The sequence below is a fragment of the Chanodichthys erythropterus genome, chromosome 14, assembly GCF_024489055.1.
Source record: "Chanodichthys erythropterus isolate Z2021 chromosome 14, ASM2448905v1, whole genome shotgun sequence".
NCBI classification, from domain to species: domain Eukaryota; kingdom Metazoa; phylum Chordata; class Actinopteri; order Cypriniformes; family Xenocyprididae; genus Chanodichthys; species Chanodichthys erythropterus.
In genome coordinates, this window is record NC_090234.1 from 47,092,852 (window position 1) to 47,111,149 (window position 18,298).

The 18,298-nt window shown below is 35.7% G+C and overlaps 1 protein-coding gene across 2 annotated transcripts in view; it reads right to left on the bottom strand.

The window, feature by feature from the left end:
* Positions 1-17,632, bottom strand: part of LOC137035371 (activin receptor type-1-like) — a 68,489-nt gene extending 50,857 nt beyond the window's left edge. Inside the window, exon 1 of one of the 2 annotated variants that reach the window (XM_067408575.1) lies at positions 17,339-17,632. The gene's annotated coding sequence lies outside the window, so the exon portion shown is untranslated. The remainder of the gene's footprint in view (positions 1-17,338) is intronic. The other variant, XM_067408576.1, reaches the window with a different exon arrangement.
* Positions 17,633-18,298: the final 666 nt, after the last annotated feature.

Genomic DNA, 18,298 nt, shown 5'->3' on the forward strand with positions numbered 1-18,298 from the left:
AAGACATCTACTTGGCAACAGTGTTGGGCATGTTACTTTAAAAAAGTAATTAGTTATAGTTACTAGTTACTTCTCACAAAATAGTAATGGAGTTAGTAACTGAGTTATATCATTATAAAAGTAACTAATTACCAGGGAAAGTAACTATTGCATTACTTCAAAAAAAAAAAAAAAAAAAAAGTCAAATAACTTGAATGCCCCCAATATTAAATATAAGTCTAAGAATAAATTATTCTTGAACCGACTCGTGACTCATGATCCGCTCTTTCTTATGAAATTTCTCTGTACTGTACAATAGTCTACGTGTTTGTAGCCATTAAAGAAAATGTAATTTCATATTTATGTTTAAATAGTCCTATGTTATGTTTTAAATTAATTGACTTGATTATGAAAAGTGAACAGCATGAGTAAGATGCATCATAAGATGCGCAATACATCGGGAGACATGGAGTGGGTCAGACATGATTTTAAACCCTTCATTAAGTTTTGTTTTGTAGAAAGCCTTTCTTTAAAGTGAATTTCATTTTAATCAATGTTTCATTAACCAATTGCCTGGATTTAATAAATAAGAAGCAAATATAACAAATCAATGGCGCGTGAACTGGCGCGTGAACTGGAGCACGTCTTACAGGCTAGAGAACCGAAACTCAGCATATAGGCTGCTTGCCTCGCAGACAAGAGAAATATATCTATAGAAAGCTAGAAACATCTAAAAACGAAAAGAAATATGCTACTCTGATTATGTAGCCAACATTCTCTCTCTAGGCGAGTCCAGTAGGCCTATATGTGGAGATGTTGAGAGTCAGCAATGCCAACTTCATCTTCGCAGCCGACACTTATTAAGAAAACATTACTTTATTAATAAACAATTAAAATCTCCTTGCTGTTTTGGTCACATTCATAACGTTATGCGGGCGCTTGTATGCTATATAGCCTATATTACATAAACGCTCATTATTATGGTTTATTCTCTCCAGTATTTAAGAAATTAAATAAATATAAATGTGATTAGTCAACTAATGGCTTAAATGAATAACTACTAGTCGACTAGAAAAACTTATTTCACATATTTCCGATCCAGCATGTCACAAAGGGTATTCTGCTTTGAGCTCGCGCTCAGCTCGCATACTCACAGACACACACACAGAGCATCGTTCATTATTATCAGTTTAAAATTAGCCTATATTTGTGTAGGCTATGAATGACCGCAGCACACACCAGAGAAAAATCTTTGCAGGTCCTATATAGCTGAGAGAGAGGGCTACTCAGATGAAAACTGGGTGCGAGGGCCCTTTCATCGATGCTTGCAGCTTTAATTGAATTTGAATTATCATTTGCTCCAAAGGTTGCACATATAGTATGGAAAATGTAAATTTAAATACAGAAATGCATTGCCATTTTACATATTGTATTGCTATTTTGCATATTACATTTTTACTTGAATATTGTTACCCATATGCTTCCATAACTTAAACAGGTTTGTTCTTATACTTTCATTTTGCATTGATACATTTTCAGAGTTTACACTGAAAAAATGGGTAGCACTTTATTTTACATTACGTGTACTTTCCTTGTACATATATAGTAATTATGTTGTACATACAGGTAAAAGAGTGGTAACACAAGGTACTTACCTGACATGTATGTACATGGGAACTAATAAGAAACACTGCTGTACTTTCCAATGGTACATACATGGTAACTACTTTTTATCTATAGACAAGTGTCGGGTAATAACAGGTGCTTACTTATAGTGTCTGTATATGGTAACTAACAGACATAGTACTGTACTTACTAATAGTACGTACATGGTAAATATTTTGTACTTACAGACAAGTGTGGGTAATAACAGGCACTTATGTGTGGTAACTAGTAAGACACATTACTGTACTTACTAGTGGTATATACATGGTAACTATATTGTACTTCTGGAAAACTGTGGGTAATAAAAGGCACTTACTAGTGGTATATACATGGTAACTATGTTGTACTCATGGACAAGTGTGGACACAAATAACAGACACTTACTCAACTACTGTGAAACAAATGTGCTTACCAAAATGATACACTGCAGTAACTATACAGCACTTCATAGTGTTATCAAGTAGTCCTTTTAAGCAAGGCTTTTGACACATGACAACTGAGTATACCAAGTACAGTAGTGTTACTGATCTGTATGTATGTCATCAAAAAACCTCTATTAAGTGAATTATTGTCCTGTAAAAATTAGGCAAGTTGAACCACAAAAGTATATCATCCAGTACTCAAGAAGTATATTGTACCATGCTTATACCTCACCCTAAGTAATGTGTAATTTATGCACTAACTAACTGGTATATTCACTAGTACGTTCATATTAAGTACATGGAAATAGGACTGTAAAATAAAGTGAACCCTTGTACATAAACATTAAATAAGAATTACCGTGATCTCATGAGAATACGTGTGTATTTTTACATAAAATGTGGTTTAACCACATGTACATTTACTTACGTTTTCATACACACAAAAACATACAACAATGATGTATTTAGAGGGCTAAAACGTAAAAATACTTATGTATTAACAGCAATAAAAATGTAAACCATGTAACGTAAAGTTTGAATGTAAATTAATTCCCCTCTAATAAAATCATGGGATTAATGTTTTAAATCTGTTGTATGTATTCAACTGTCATATCAATTCATGTTTAAAATCACATTTTTTTAATACAGTTCACTCATCTACTTAATATGAAATAACATTTCTGTTCATGACTTGTAATATTTAGTTTGTTTGCTGTGTGACACAGAAGGTGTTTTCTCCTATGCAGCGACTGACAATACAACCATAAGATACATCAAAACACAACATAAATTCACAAATCACACCTATTTTATTTGTTTGCTGTAACGTTACTCCATATCTTTAGAATCCATATGTTTGTAAGACACAGATCCAAATTCAGCCCATTATCCATCAAACTTCATTTTCATTCTCAGCAGCAGCTCTTACCAGGTGTAACTTATGCATTAACTAACTGGTATATTCATTAGTACGTTCATAATAAGTACATGGAAATAGGACTGTAAAATAAAGTGCATCCTTGTACATAAACATTACATAGGAATTACCAGCTCTTTAAACTTTGCAATAATAAGCTTAAGCATTTTAACACAATTAGTAAGTACAGTAATGTGTCTTACAAGTTACCATAAATAAGTGCCTGTTATAACCCACACTTGTCTGTAAGTACAAAATATTTACCATGTACGTACTATAAGTACAATAATGTGTCTGTTAGTTACCTTATACGGACACTATAAGTAAGCACCTGTTATTACCCAACACTTGTCTATAGGTACAAAGTAGTTACCATGATGTATGTACCATTGGAAAGTACAGCAGTGTTTCTTATTAGTTCCCATGTACATACATGTCAGGTAAGTAACTTGTGTTACCACTCTTTTACCTGTATGTACAACATAATTACTATATATGTACCAGGAAAGTACACGTACTGTGAAATAAAGTGCTACCAAAAAATGCTGCTTTATAAGAGAAGTCTCGGAAAATTGATTCAGCTTACGGCACTTCTCATTCATATCTATGGTATATGCAAATAGTGACTGACTGTCGCACAAGGCTGTAATGTGATTAGTTATCAAGGCACATGTATTGGCTGCTGGAAAAGGCTTGCAGCCAATCAGATTCAAGAACCAGAACAAACTGTTTTGTAAAATATATATATATATTATACACACACACACACATCCCTACAGTATTTATTAATCTTTTTTAACATTAGTTAATAAAATTACAAATGTTTATTGTTTGTTCATGTTAGTTCACTGTGCATTCAATTTTGAAATTAACATTTAACTAAAATGTATAAATGCTTATTCTTAGTTCATGATAACTAATGTAGTTAACTAATGTTAACATATGAAACCTTATTGTAAAGTGTTACCATTAGGGGTGTAACGATGCATGTATTTGTCCTGAACCATCACGGTACAGTTTATCATGTCATGGGTTGTCATTTTAACCAGATGAAAACTAAGCATAAAAGTGGACTTCAAAAATGTAATTTCTTATCCTGTAGCCCCCTCTATCGGACATCATTACTATTACAGCCAATGTAAATTATGGAATTTTTTGGAGTTTTGATTATAATTTGTACAAAAAAACATTAAGTCTAATCAGAATCTAGAATATAAGATATAGTACATTAAGTCATAACAGTCTGAAGGTCTTCTGCAAGGTGGCCATGTTTGTTGGTGTTAAAATCACATGTTCAGCGACTAGTCAACATCAAGCTTAAAGCATCATGGCAGAGCATTAAAGTCAACAAGTTGACAAGTGAGAGGGTGTGTGTAGTTTTTACCTGTGTTTATATTCATCGTATATAGATTCATAATATCATAATATGATTTGACAGTAGTAGTGAGTAGCCAGCACGGTTTTACCTGTGGTTACCAATCAGTCTCACTGTCAGAATATTTCCATTATTATAAAATAATTCTTACCAATAGCTATGAGCTTGTATAATTCATATATTTGTTCCAAGAAAAATAGTTGTACACAGCTGTAAATTGCCAAGCTATTTATTTATTATGTTATTATATCTGCTTACTTTTGGGTATCATTTTTCCAAGTAAAATCAATACTTTTACTTTTTAGGTTTGCTTTAGCTCATTTATTTGAAACTGTTACGTGTTTCACCCCCACCCCCAAGGCCCACCTCAACTTTTCATTTTGATAATCCGGTCCTCAAATGAAGCTAATTGAATAGCTCTGAATAGAGTCTGACTGCAGGGACCCTTCTCTCTTTCTCTCCAGTCGTTTTCCAATCCTCTGATATAGTTCTGATATCTTTTATCATACACATTTATCTTGATTAATTTTAGGGCAATCCACCTGTCGTCAATCAAGAACAGATAGCAGGCCTGCATTGCCAGAGTTATACAGACAAATCAGATCGAATGAAAATTGATAAGACTTAAAAATTACAGGCATGCCAGTACACAAAAAAAAAAAAAGTCTGATATGCGCATGACAGTCAAATAACATGCGGGACAGACAGACCATGTTCTCATACGCAGACGTGCAGCCATGTCTGTGTGTGCTCAACTCCATCTGCCCTAAATGACGGAGTCTTAAATCTGATCCCCCTTAGGGCTATGCTAACCAGTGATCCTCTCACTCTCTTCTAGCCTCATTCTTCTCTCCTCCTCTTCAGTTTTCTTTCTCTTGCATTGTTTTGGCTGCACTGCCAGCTGTTTCTAGCAGCCAAATTATAGTGCACAGAAAAAATTATTGCTTCCCCTCTCCATCTCTGCTCTCTCAGTCAATGTGGGCAAATTACATACTTTACCCTGCTGTGAAATACCAGCTGCAAAGTTTCTTAGCAGAGACAGGAAATGTAGAGTAGAAAAGTAGAAATACAGATGTGGGCACCACAACCTCTGAATTAATGTTGCGGTCCAATTAGTACTATTTCAGGTTTTGGAATTATTATCCACCAACCGCAAAATGCAGGTGAAAAACAACTTTGGTGGATAACGCGGTAACAACTCACTAGCCAATTTGGTGGGTTATGATCATAAATAGGGCTGTTCGACGATAAGCGTTTCGGACATACGTAATCAAATTCTAAGACAAGAGTCCAATCTACCATGACACCTAAGGAAATATATGTGACGCAGATATTATAAAACCATTTAAACTCTTTTTAAACTTAAAAAAAAATTATTTTTTATTATATCAGTAGTTAAGGGTAAAAGGCTTGAGTTGTTTTTAAAATATTCCGAGTCTTTTGTGCCGAGTCGAGTCAAGTCTTGAGTAATTTCAGGTCGAGTCCGAGTCTGAGTCTGAAGTCTGTTAAAATGCGACTCGAGTGCAACTCGAGTCCGAGTCTCTAACTCGAGTGCCCATCTCTGGGACGAGGAGCATCATGCCATGTCTTTAAAGGGTCATGAATCCCCAAAACACTTTTTTTGAGATGTTAACATATGTATAGGCTGCACATCATTGAAAACACTAAAGGTACTCAAAATGTTTTTCATAAGCGAAAAATAGTTATTTCGAGTTTCGAGCGAGTCTCGACAAATATTCATGACATAGGGCTCATTTAATCCAATCACTGCGCTGTAGTATGCATAAGATTATAATTGCAGTATTATGCGCTCTCGCCTCAGTCTCTTGTCATTCATCGTTGGTGCTCGTTTCCTCAGTGCTACAACACAATGTGTTTTCCTGAGACGCGACCAGAGCAGAGGTTTGTGTGCATGTGGATTGTTTTGCTGTAATCTTCCAGCACAAATGGAAAATATTTTCGCGTGAGATCGCATTACAGCGGAGAATTCAAATGTCACAAATGTGCAGCTTATTCACCTCTGCCTGCCATGGCTGCGTTCAAACACGCGAGCCGTAGGCACAGCAGCACATGAGTGTTGATTTGTTTTTTGCTCGCGATGCGGTCAGAGCTGGAGTTTGAATACGAACACATGAAAAATCCGATTGTTATGATATACACGCGGAGCGCGCATATGATCGGTTTCAGTGCGGAGCTCCGCGATGAGTTTAATAATACTGGCCACGTGGCACATAGCTCATACAGAATAAAGTATCCGTGTTTAAAGTTTTTATTTCACACATTCTCCTGCACCAAACATTAACCAGCACGGTGTAGTTATGCACACATATTTCATCAAGTCTTCTTCAAATGAATTATATGCAAACAACACTGACAATCTGAACGCGACAACACGATTATTCTAATAGACAAAAGACTGATTTTGAGACTGCAGTGCTCGTAAACGTAATCAAAGTAGCCTATTATTAGCCCTATTAAATATTCTTTCGCATTTCTCCCTTGTGCTTGGGAGTTTGTTGTAATTTTCTCCATGCTCATATATTAATATTCATTATTCTGTATAATGAGTGTGTTCTATGTCTGTGCTTCATTGGTTGTTTTCTCTCCTCTTCCCCCCTCTACACTCACACTTTTCCAGAGCTTTACACACCCATTTTAACAGACTTTTGAGCTTTGAGGTGTGAATGACCAGGGTAAAACAGGGGGGGTTTCATGACCCTTTAAAATATTAATATTTTTTCTATGAGAGTACGCACACAGCAACATAGCTCGGCAGGGACTGTCTATGACTCCAGAGGCTGTTCAAAATCATGCCACGCCACAGAGCACCACTCACATAGTTTTCCATTAAATAACATTAATATCTAGCACAGCTGTTCGTTGTCTTCTCACCTGTTCCCTACTTCTTTCATCAATACATGCCCGTTATCTATGCTCGCTCTGCACTTCTCTTGTGCCAGAATGCCAGTGAACCTTTACATTCACCCTTGCCTATCTTGATTGCCTTGATTCCTGTCATTCTTGTTTCCTGTTGGTCTGGTCAGTTCTCATGCTGTCTCTCTGCCCAGTTCCTATTAATGAGTCTGCTCACCCTGGTTTGAACCTGCACTTCGTTCTGACTCTGGTCTGTTATCTGCCCTCTTGACTGCTGTATTTATAGACTGCTCTATGATATTGAACTCTTCCTATCACTGAGGATGGGGGGATTACTCTTATGGGAGGATTTTTTTTTTTTTTAATTCAGGGGGGCAAATTACAATTATCTCACTCAATGTATTTGCATTTTTACAATTGATGTAATTATGTGTTTAATACAGGGATGTGCAAGGCTAGATAAGAAACATCTCGGATTTCATCAAAAATATCTTAATTTGTGTTCTGAAGATGAATGAAGGTCTTAAGGCTGATTTATACTTCTGCGTTGAGTGTACGCCTTAGCTGTTTGTCCCACGCGTAGCCTACGACGTAGCCTGACGTGCCGTGCACCCCTTAAAAACAATGTAACAACGCGTCAATTCTACGCTGACCGCAAGCTCTGTGACTGGTCTGCTAGAAGCCCTCCCACGGGTCAAAAAACTGGCACGGAGCAATAGGAGAAGAGCGAGCATTTTCAACTTCCATAGGAATGAAAAACGCTCTGTTCCAGGGGACACATGCAGTCAAACTGCAACAAAAGCCATTACCTATTCGCCGCTTCTCTGCCGTTTCTATTTGTAAGTTTCTCTGACAATGTACATGACAAGCTGCTTCTTCTTCAGCTTTTGCCTTGATACTTAACATGACCGCAGACACTGCCAACTAGTGGTCTGCAATCACATCGACACAGACAACAACGCAGAAGTATAAATGAAAACAGACGCATAGCCTGCGGCGCAGAGGCTCCGGTGTAGGTCCGACGCAGAAGTATAAATCAGCCTTTATGGTGTGGAACGACATGACAGAATGACAGAAATTTCATTTCTGGGTGATTTCTTCACGCATTTAAAGAAAAAAGGGGTGGGAAAGACTTTAGAAAGACGGTCTGTTAGTAAAATCAGTTGCAATCCTTGTTGCATTATATGCCAATTGTGACCGTTCACAAATGGGAAAAAGCACTTGTTGCATTTTTCCTCCCAAAGTTTACATGCCTGTAACTCAAGCAGTAGGGTTGCATGGTAAACCCATATTATGGTAGTAACGCGATACTAAAGCTTCAATATACTGTACTGTAATGCCACTGTATTTTTCTTAATTTTAGTACTGTCAATACAATAGTACCATAAGCAATGTTGTATGTGCAGCAGTTACACCAGGCCGCACTCCACATGGGAATTTCCCAAAATGTAATTTGTGTGGAAATATTACAAATTCTGCAAACAAGATGTTAACATAGGCCAGTGAATGTGATCACTTGCATTTTAAAATAAAAAACTGTCATTTTTGGTCATACGGATACAATTTTGCATTAACACTTTAGCTAATGTTTAACTAATGAACCTTATTGTAATGTATTAACTAACATGAAGTAACCACAAGCTATACATTTGTTACTGTACACTGTGTGCAGAATTATTAGGCAATTTGATTTTCTGATCATATTTTTTTCCAAGCACATTTTACCAATTCCAATCCACATCAATCTTAATAACTACTATTAATATTGTTTTGAATCATTTATGTGATATATAATTGTTCATGAAGGCTGGAAATGAAAAATGCCTTATATTCAGGTGTGCAGAATTATTAGGCAGGTTCTCTTTTACAGGCAAAATTAGCCAAAAAAGAGATTTAACTCTCTTAACTCTCTCTATTATTAAATACTCATGAGAAGGACACAATACTAATGCAATACTAGAAACTGAAAAAGTTAAAGCATGACCAAAGGACAGCAAAATGCTCATTGGGTCAGCGGGGTCATACAAAAACAGGTGGAAAAGAAAAGAAAGAGAAAAGAGAAAAATCACTTAATGCTCTTAAGAATCAATTGATATTAATTCATAGAATTTCATACAGTGAAGTATTAAAAACCAAAATATTTTCAAGAATGTTTGTAACCAAAAAACATTGGAGCAAACTGAATGGACAAAAATCACTAAGAAATCTCTCAAAATATATTCTTTCCACAGAAGAAAGCTAGTTATACAAATTTCAAAAGATGTGAGAGAATAAATTATGACGTAATTTTCATGTTTTAAGTATGATATCTTGAATGCTCTAATGATCACATCAAAGTACATTTTATAAGACATTTCACTCACTTATGATAGAAAAACAGTGTAAACTGCTGCAATTAGTTGGTTGGTTTTATTTTGGAGTACAAATTGGCATTTTTAATGCCAATTTAATGCCAATTTCCAGTACAAAAATCTGGAGGAAAAAAAAAGGCCATTGTTGTGAATCCTCAAGTTCCTTCTTTGGTGTTTTGCATTTTTATTGGATTGACATCTATTAGGTCAATATTTAAATTCATAAACATGTTAGGAAACACTTCTTTGTTTTAGATACCATACAAAAAGATGTCTTCTGACACAGGGCCAGATTTACTAACAGGGCAAATTAGCATGAAAACATAATTCCAAAAAAGCACTATGTGAGTGGAAAGTTCTGCACATGGTCCACTTACGATGTGTAAATTAAAGAACACAGACACAGTCGGATCATTTCCGTAATGACTAATGCAATCTACCAAAAGCAAGGCAAATTAGCCTCTGGTTTAAGACATGCTTTATTTGGGCAGTAAATAATGGCGCAAATACCAGTAAATTGACGAGCGCAAACCTTATTAAATCACCTTGCATGATTCATTTAAATACCCTCCTCCCATTTTTCATCTCAATGGGAAATTCCTACAAATGCATATCTAATAAGGTTGGCCGCAAAAATAACCCTGTCCATGTCTTTTCAATGCTAATTTTTCACTGCATGTCTTTATTAAATACTGACAGTATTTTTTTAAAGCCAAAAGAGGGTTTGCGCTAGTGCAAGCTGTTAGTAAACCTGGCCTATAATCTAGTAAAGAGACTGGATCCAACATTTTTGGCTTTCCTGTCATATTCATATCAGAAGGATCTAACCACATTTAATAATACCATCTCAAAGCTGGCGGTACTCTCTGTGTTCATATAGCCAGAATGCCTCAATGTAAAATGTTGTTAAAGACAACTTAAAAAAAATTGTTTAAGCTTGTTTAAAGGAAAGTACAAAAATGAAATCCTCAATTTTAAGGACTTTTGAGTGAATGACAGTGTCTTTTTTCTTTTTTTACCCCCAGATGCACCAAGGATGCAGCTAATTACTAGCAATTTAAAAGAGGATTGCTCTTTATCTGCTCTGTCTGTCACTTCTGGTGTAGAATTATGGACCTTTTGTTGTACATTGTGATTTTACTTATTACACTCATATAGCTAGAATTCTGAATTAAAAAACAAAGTAATGTTTGTCCACATAAATTATCAGAGCTATTTGGAGCCCACAGGGGTCAGTATAATATTACTGAAAACAATATAAATATGATTTGGAAAATACAAGTTAAAATACAACACTAATAGCACAATTTGTTCCTTTCTCCACCTGTTTCATAGGTAAAATCATGACCTCATCATCATAACCCTAACTGATAAGATACTGATAAGCACATGGAGGAATGCCATTAGTTTTTTAATTTGTTATTATTGATTTGTTATTATTTGATGCTTGCAAGACAAAAACAGCAATACTGTGATGTTGAAAACACTGTCTGTGAAGCTATTTCAGACATAGAGTTCACATGATCGCTGCTTTCTGGGTCAACGGAAGCGCGAAAGCAGGTTTAAATATTCTGGTGTGATCGTAATTCAAAGGTTTAGACAAAGCGGAATCATTGTCATTGGAATAAGATCATGTGTGTTCGAATCGAGATCACAATCTTTTAATGATTAATCGTGCATGCATACATGCAGTAATAACAACATAAGACACTATATTTTAAATACTTGTTTAATGGCATCTTTTTATGAATGAAGGCCAGTATCACTGATACTAAAACATCTACTGATGTCTAGACGAATTTGATTTTTTTCCCAAATTTTTAAACATGAATTAAAGCCATTCAAAAAAAAAAAAACATTTAATTTGAGTGAACTTAAACCAATCCTCACATAAACCCATTATAAATGTCATATTTACCTGAGCCCTTCCTACCTGTCTAGATAGGAAATATACAGAAATTGAATAAAGTTATCAAACAGTCTGCACTGCATAAGTTATAGCCTAAATTAGATACAGATTAATCCTTATTAAGCTACAAAAGTTCTTTAGTCAACAGCAGTGAGTAATTTTCTGTTACCTTTGTTCTTTGATTATCTTCAATGACAGACAGCATTGGCTGCTATTTTCTATTTTCTTGGATGTCCTATTTTCTCACAACTCTTTACTTTCATTTAAAACTTTATTTAACTCATTTAAGGCTGCTCTTATGTGGATAATCAACAAACTGACATTTTTGGCATTATTGTGCGTGTTATTGTTTGTTCAAACTCGCTGTCTTTGCGCACGGTACTGGCACGCGTCTTTCCTTATTGTGTGTGTGTGTGTGTATGTATATATTTGTGTAAATTGACATTTAAACAAACTACAGTTGGTTCAAAATGCGGCAGCTAGAGTTCTTACTAGAACCAGAAAGTATGACCATATTAGCCCAGTTCTGGCAACATTACATTGGCTCCCTATTAAACATCGTATAGATTTTAAAATCTTGCTACTTACTTATAAAGCTCTAAATGGTTTAGCTCCCCAGTACCTAAGTGAGCTCTTAATGCATTATAGTCCTTCACGTTTATTGCGATCTCAGAATTTAGGCCAGTTGATAATACCCAGAATATCAAAATCAACTGAAGGCGGCAGATCATTTTCCTATTTAGCACCTAAACTCTGGAACAATCTTCCTAGCATTGTTCGGGAAGCAGACACACTCTGTCAGTTTAAATCTAGACTAAAAACACATCTCTTTGCTCTTGCATACACATAACACATTATCAATACATTAACATTTTTCAAATCCGTTAAAGGATTGTTACGCTGCAATAATTAGGTCGGCCGGAACCGAGAACATTTCCTATAACACTAGATATACCTGTACATCAGAACAAGAATGGCATCTACACTAATATCTGTCTCTCTGCTTATCCTGAGGTTTGCCGGGTGCTGGATCCAGGCCGTATCCAGGTCAGATGGAGAACCTGCGTCTGGACCTGACTACAACGTAGCCCAGGATCCCCGTATCCGCTTACATATATTTATATATAATCGATTTTTAATCTCTATAATAAAAATGTACAATTCAGATTTTGATCTCCATATACATTTACATATATATATCTTCCAAGGGGTTTTTTCCCTCCTAGGACTTTTTTCCCAGTGCTAGCACGCTGGGTTTTTCTCCTAGGGGGTTTTTTCCACCCCTGGAAGTCAGCCGACATTGGCTTAATGTAGCACCATCTTGTATATGTTACATATTACCACGCTTGTTTGTACAGTTTTAACCACTTCCCTTTTTTTCTGTGCTTCTAATATGTAAAGCTGCTTTGAAACAATTACCAATTGTAAAAGCGCTATATAAATAAATTTGACTTGACTTGACTTGACATTCCTAGTGTATGTGTGTGTGTAGGTGTGTGTGTGTGTGTGTGTGTGTGTGTGTGTGTGTGTGTGTGTGTGTGTGTGTGTGTGTGTGTGTGTGTGTGTGTGTGTGTGTGTGTGTGTGTGTGTGTATATATAATATATACAGGGTTTTTAAATCTAAATTAATCTGTCTGGTAGGATTGTAAAATGAGTCGATGTGATTGCTCATTTAATTAAATTACTTATTTAATTATCAAATAAAACGACTGATACAAGTGAATGTATGAATGAGCTGCGCCATTTTGTCTACTACAAGTAGGGATGCTCACATTGACCGTTTAACCGTTAACCGAAAGTAAGAATTTTAACCGATTAATACGATCAGTTAAACGTTTTTTGTTTTTTGTTTTTTTTTGCTGTTTGCTACATGGTGAAAGAAAAATATGCTATATATACATGTATGCTTATTTGTTAACTCGCGGGGCGTTTCACACGTGCCAGACATATTTCGCTAAGCAACAAGCAAAATGAAGCGAACGAAAAGAAGTACTGACCATTTCGATAGAAAGGGTCAGGCGCGCCGTTGGCACGGGGGACAGGGGGGTCAGGACCCCCGCAGTTTTGAAAAGACAGAATTCGACCCCCGCACTTTTGATAAGGGTTGCTTCAATCAGTCGCAATATATAATCTTTTAGCTTAGGATATTTTCTTTCAAATGAGACCATTTTCACGTTTCTGTGAGCTTTCGTTCATAAATAATCAACTGTTTTGTCGCAGATGTGAAGAAGAGGAAACACGCGATCTCCAAGCAATCGATCAAAGCGTGCTAACGTTTTAGGACAGGTCGATGGTATATAAATATAAATCGTGGCCGAACGTTAGCGTTTGTCAATCAAGCAAAACCGTCCATTCAGAAACCGAGAAATTTGACACTTTAAGGTAAGAGGCTGATCTCTCAGATTGACGCGCGAGCTGGCTTGACTGAAGTTTTCGTGAGGATTTGTAGTTTATGGGCTATTTTGAGTTCGATATCTAGAAAGTTAAAAGCATTGATGCTATCTATAAAAGAGATATCTAAAAGCGAAACGAAAATTATTGCCTCGACCGGCGACACAGTGGGGAGGACGCACGAGAGGAGACCTGCGCGTTTAATTGGTATGTGTATAGCTACTGTAATACTGCATTTAAGTGAAAAATATTTAGTGTAGGCCTATTTATTTTATGTCTTTTATTTAAATATTTTTTTTCTGTTGTCAGAAATGCTGCAGGTGCGTGACAATTTGATAATGTGAATCCAGGTTCTGTTGTTTATCTGTTCTATGCTGCTGTTTGCATGTTAAAATAAACCCGTGGAAGACACAGACACTCGTCAATTGTATTTTTTATTTAATGTCATAGCATATATGGGTCATATTATCATCATATAGGCTATACAATATTATAATCTTATCAGTTAACGGTTAATAATCGGATAACGAGCGTCGGTTGTCGGTCGAGAAATTTAACCGAAATGAGCATCCCTAACTACAAGTATGAATTTTCAGCATCTGCTATATCACAATATAAGTACATTAACATATTAACATATCCAGAGTGAGAGAGAACGCTAAATAAGCATTTTATAAATTTCATTGAGAAACCATTGTCAAATACGCTCTGAAACTCAAAGGTCATCATTACAACCGGTCAAAATAAAAGTCTGGTTTAACTTGAAGAAATTATGACAAAAACATATTACTATATTGTACAATAGAATGCACTTATCAAAATAATAAAAAATAATAATACTATTTTTTAAACATTATTTAAGGAATATAATTTTTTGTCCATGTTTTAATTTAGTAAATCTCTGTTGTGCAGCACTTTGCCAAAAAATAAAATTGTGATTACATTTTAAAACATTCATTAAATTGATTGTTTTGTGCATTAATTCCATTACCAACGTTTTTAATCATATATTTGTATTAAATCATAAAAATAAAAACACGTTTCATAGCACTATTATTTTTTACATTTTAATAAATTATTAATGATAAAAATAAGTTGTTTATCTAATCCATAATCAATTATTACATGTAATTGATATGTTTGTGACTATTCAAATTTGAATAAACAAAAGTTTGTTATAAAAAAAGCATTTGTTCAACCAAAAAAAAACTGTTTTCATTCATTTAACAGTAATTTTAACTGATGATAATATTGTATTGTTCCACACATAAGACGACCCTGATTATTAGACCCCCACCCCCACCCACTTTTTTTTTTAAGATATACCTTTTAGAAAACGTTTTTGAAGACTTTTTTGTTTTTGTCAATTTCTCTGAAGTGTCTGCTTTTTTCTTTGCTGTTAGCATTTTTATAAGTCTTATAGGGCTGGCCATCTTCTAACATTACAATCTAACACACTGTATTTCTTGGCTGTTTGAGAGTTGTTTGATGACTCCGCTGTGTTTATCACCATGACCTGAAAGTTTGCATCATAACTTCTCCCCAGTTCCTGTTTCACTTGCCCAACTTTTGCTCTGTTCTAGACAGTCACTCACCATCATGCAGTCCACTGGCACTGTAAACTACCAGTAGTCACTTCAGCCCTTGGCGCTACCTATTGTTGTAGGCGTATTACTGACATATAAAATTATATGAATATAAGATGACCCCATTTTTTCAGATTTCATATAGAAAAAAAACTTCTTAATATACAGTCTACCAACAATAGATTGATTAAAGGGATAGTTCACCCAAAAAATGAAAATGATCCCATGATTTACTCACCCTCAAGCCATCCTAGCTGTATCTTCTTACATCTTCTCCTTAGTCCTTTATAGGTTATAGGTTTATAATGGTATAGTGAATGGGGGCTCGCATTAAAAAAAAAAAAAAAAACAAATGCATCCATCCATAATCAAAGTAATCCATATGACTCCAGTGGGTTAATAAAGGCCTCTTGAAGTGAAGCAATGCTTTTTTGTAAGAAAAACATATCCATCTTTAAAAATTTTATAAATTCAAATAACTAGCTTCCGGCAGATTACCGTACACATACTGCACAACTCAACCAAATGAGTAACCCGTGATGCGATGTATGACTCAGGAGGTAAGAGTATCGTAAGCTTAGACGCCTCTTGTGCTTCAAACAAATAGGGCTTGGCAACAAACTCAAGCTTCTCTTCTCTTATATCAAAATCCTCCAACATGTCTCTTTAAAATTTATCGTGAGTAAACCATAGGATAATTTTCATTTTTGGGTGGACCTTTAATACCATGATATTTTCTGAGATGGTTATCACATCCTGAAAATCTCATACCATTTACAACCCTAGAGGCAAAGTGCTACAAACAACGGCCAGAGAAAGTCTGGCAGCTGCAGCAATTTGTGATTGCTGTCTCTCCAGATCTGAGACCTTGAAAAAAATATTTTAAATAGTAATAATAATAATTCTTAGGAAAACAATGGGGCCCTGAGTACTTTCAGTGTTTGGGCCCTAATTATAATATATTCTCCATCTATCTATCTATCTATCTATCTATCTATCTATCTATCTATCTATCTATCTATCTATCTATTTATCTATTTATTTATTTTAGAAATACTGTATATCATTATAAGCCAAAGCTGAGAAAGTGTTTTTGGCACTTTTAATTACATTTTCCCATTCATTCCTGTCCTTGCTATGAAGCCTAGACAAAGTTTAGCAAAACACTGAATATCATTAATTTCTATTATATTATTTGTTCCGCACATAAGACGACCTGATTATTAGACCCCCACCCACTTTTTTTTAAGCACAGACCTGCATTTTATTAATACTAATGTATACTTTATTACACAGTGGACTACTAGACATAGACATGAATATATCTGTAGGTATATATGAAAAGTATAACTTGAAACAATATAACTTGAAAAGTCTTCTGTCTAGGCATTGTTATGCTGAAAGCTCAGAGTGAAGGTGATGGCTCCGCAGAGGTGAGAGTCGAACCTTCAGCCTCGTCTGCATCACAAAGACACACTAACAAAGTGTCGATTGCACCCTTCTCGACTGCTCTCAATTTTGCACCAACGAGTCGCCATAACAAGCCACCCCAAAACAGTCCAAAATCCTAACTCAGCATGTCAGTTTTCCAAAGCTTATAAATTTGGAAAAATGCTAAGCTAGCTTGAATTAAAGTCTTTCAGATCCTATATCTGAAGGCTTTGACTCGTGTTACACAGCACTTTTGAATGCGTTTTAATTGCACATGTATATAGCCTACTAGTTTACATTTTAAACAGAGAGAATGTCTTCAAATAAACTCGTTACCGTTACATAATCTCTAGTAGTACGAACACCAAGAAAGTTCAGTTATCTAAACCAAAGCAAACGCGATTCGTCAATAAAGGTAATGTAAACGCATAGATCTTACCTTCACAACGCGTTCAGAATACCTGGAAGATATGATGAACGCCTCTCAGACCTCAGTCCTGTCGTACAAAGAACAGCGCGCATTCTCCGTCTACATCCATAAACTTCATCAACTTCATGCAATGTTTACAATCGAACCGTAGTCGTGCTGGATCCTTCCTGCTTTCGCGTGTTTTACTAGCTGTGAATGCGTGGGACAGGCCTGCAGTAGGAGGAGCGCCCCCACCCCACTCACACCGCACTCACACAATCCCATTGGCGCTTAATTTCCTATACGTAAGTGCCCATAACTTCTAACGAGGCGAAGGGTGCTTCTCTACTCGTTTCCTCACTCCTCTGTCCTCCAGCCTGTGACCTGGTGTTACAATTTATTCGGTTCCTGAGATATTTGTTTCCACTGGGTGGCGCAAGAGTGAATAAAGTAATTTTGCCTGACAGATAAAAAGGCTTAGGGTAACGGAGGTAAAGGATACAGAAGAGCAAATATGAGCGATTAATCTAAGGGGCTAGTCTAGTCTAATGCATTTTAATTTGACTCTTTGATGTGTCTTTGCCTTTTTTAAAACTTGTGAGTCTTCAAAAATTTGTTTGAATAGTTTGTGCCAAAACAATGACTGAAATAAACCTCCACAAATGCATCCACCTAATAAAATGCATGTACTGTAAGATACCCTGGTGTGATTAATCTGTCATTCTTAATTTCTTGCTCATTTTGTAGATAGCCAGCAGTGTTTCCCAACCTCCACAGGTCCATCACTAAGCTCAAGTACCCCTTATCAACACCATACTTATTATTCTCATATTATACTGGATATTATGTAACATTAAAGTCACAAAGCAACATCAAAATCTTTCCACATACTCATGGTTGGGAATCACTGATCTATAGGGTAGACTGTATATACAGTGGACTTTTTTCAACACTTTTCTCACACAACCTCATAATATATTATTTTAAGTT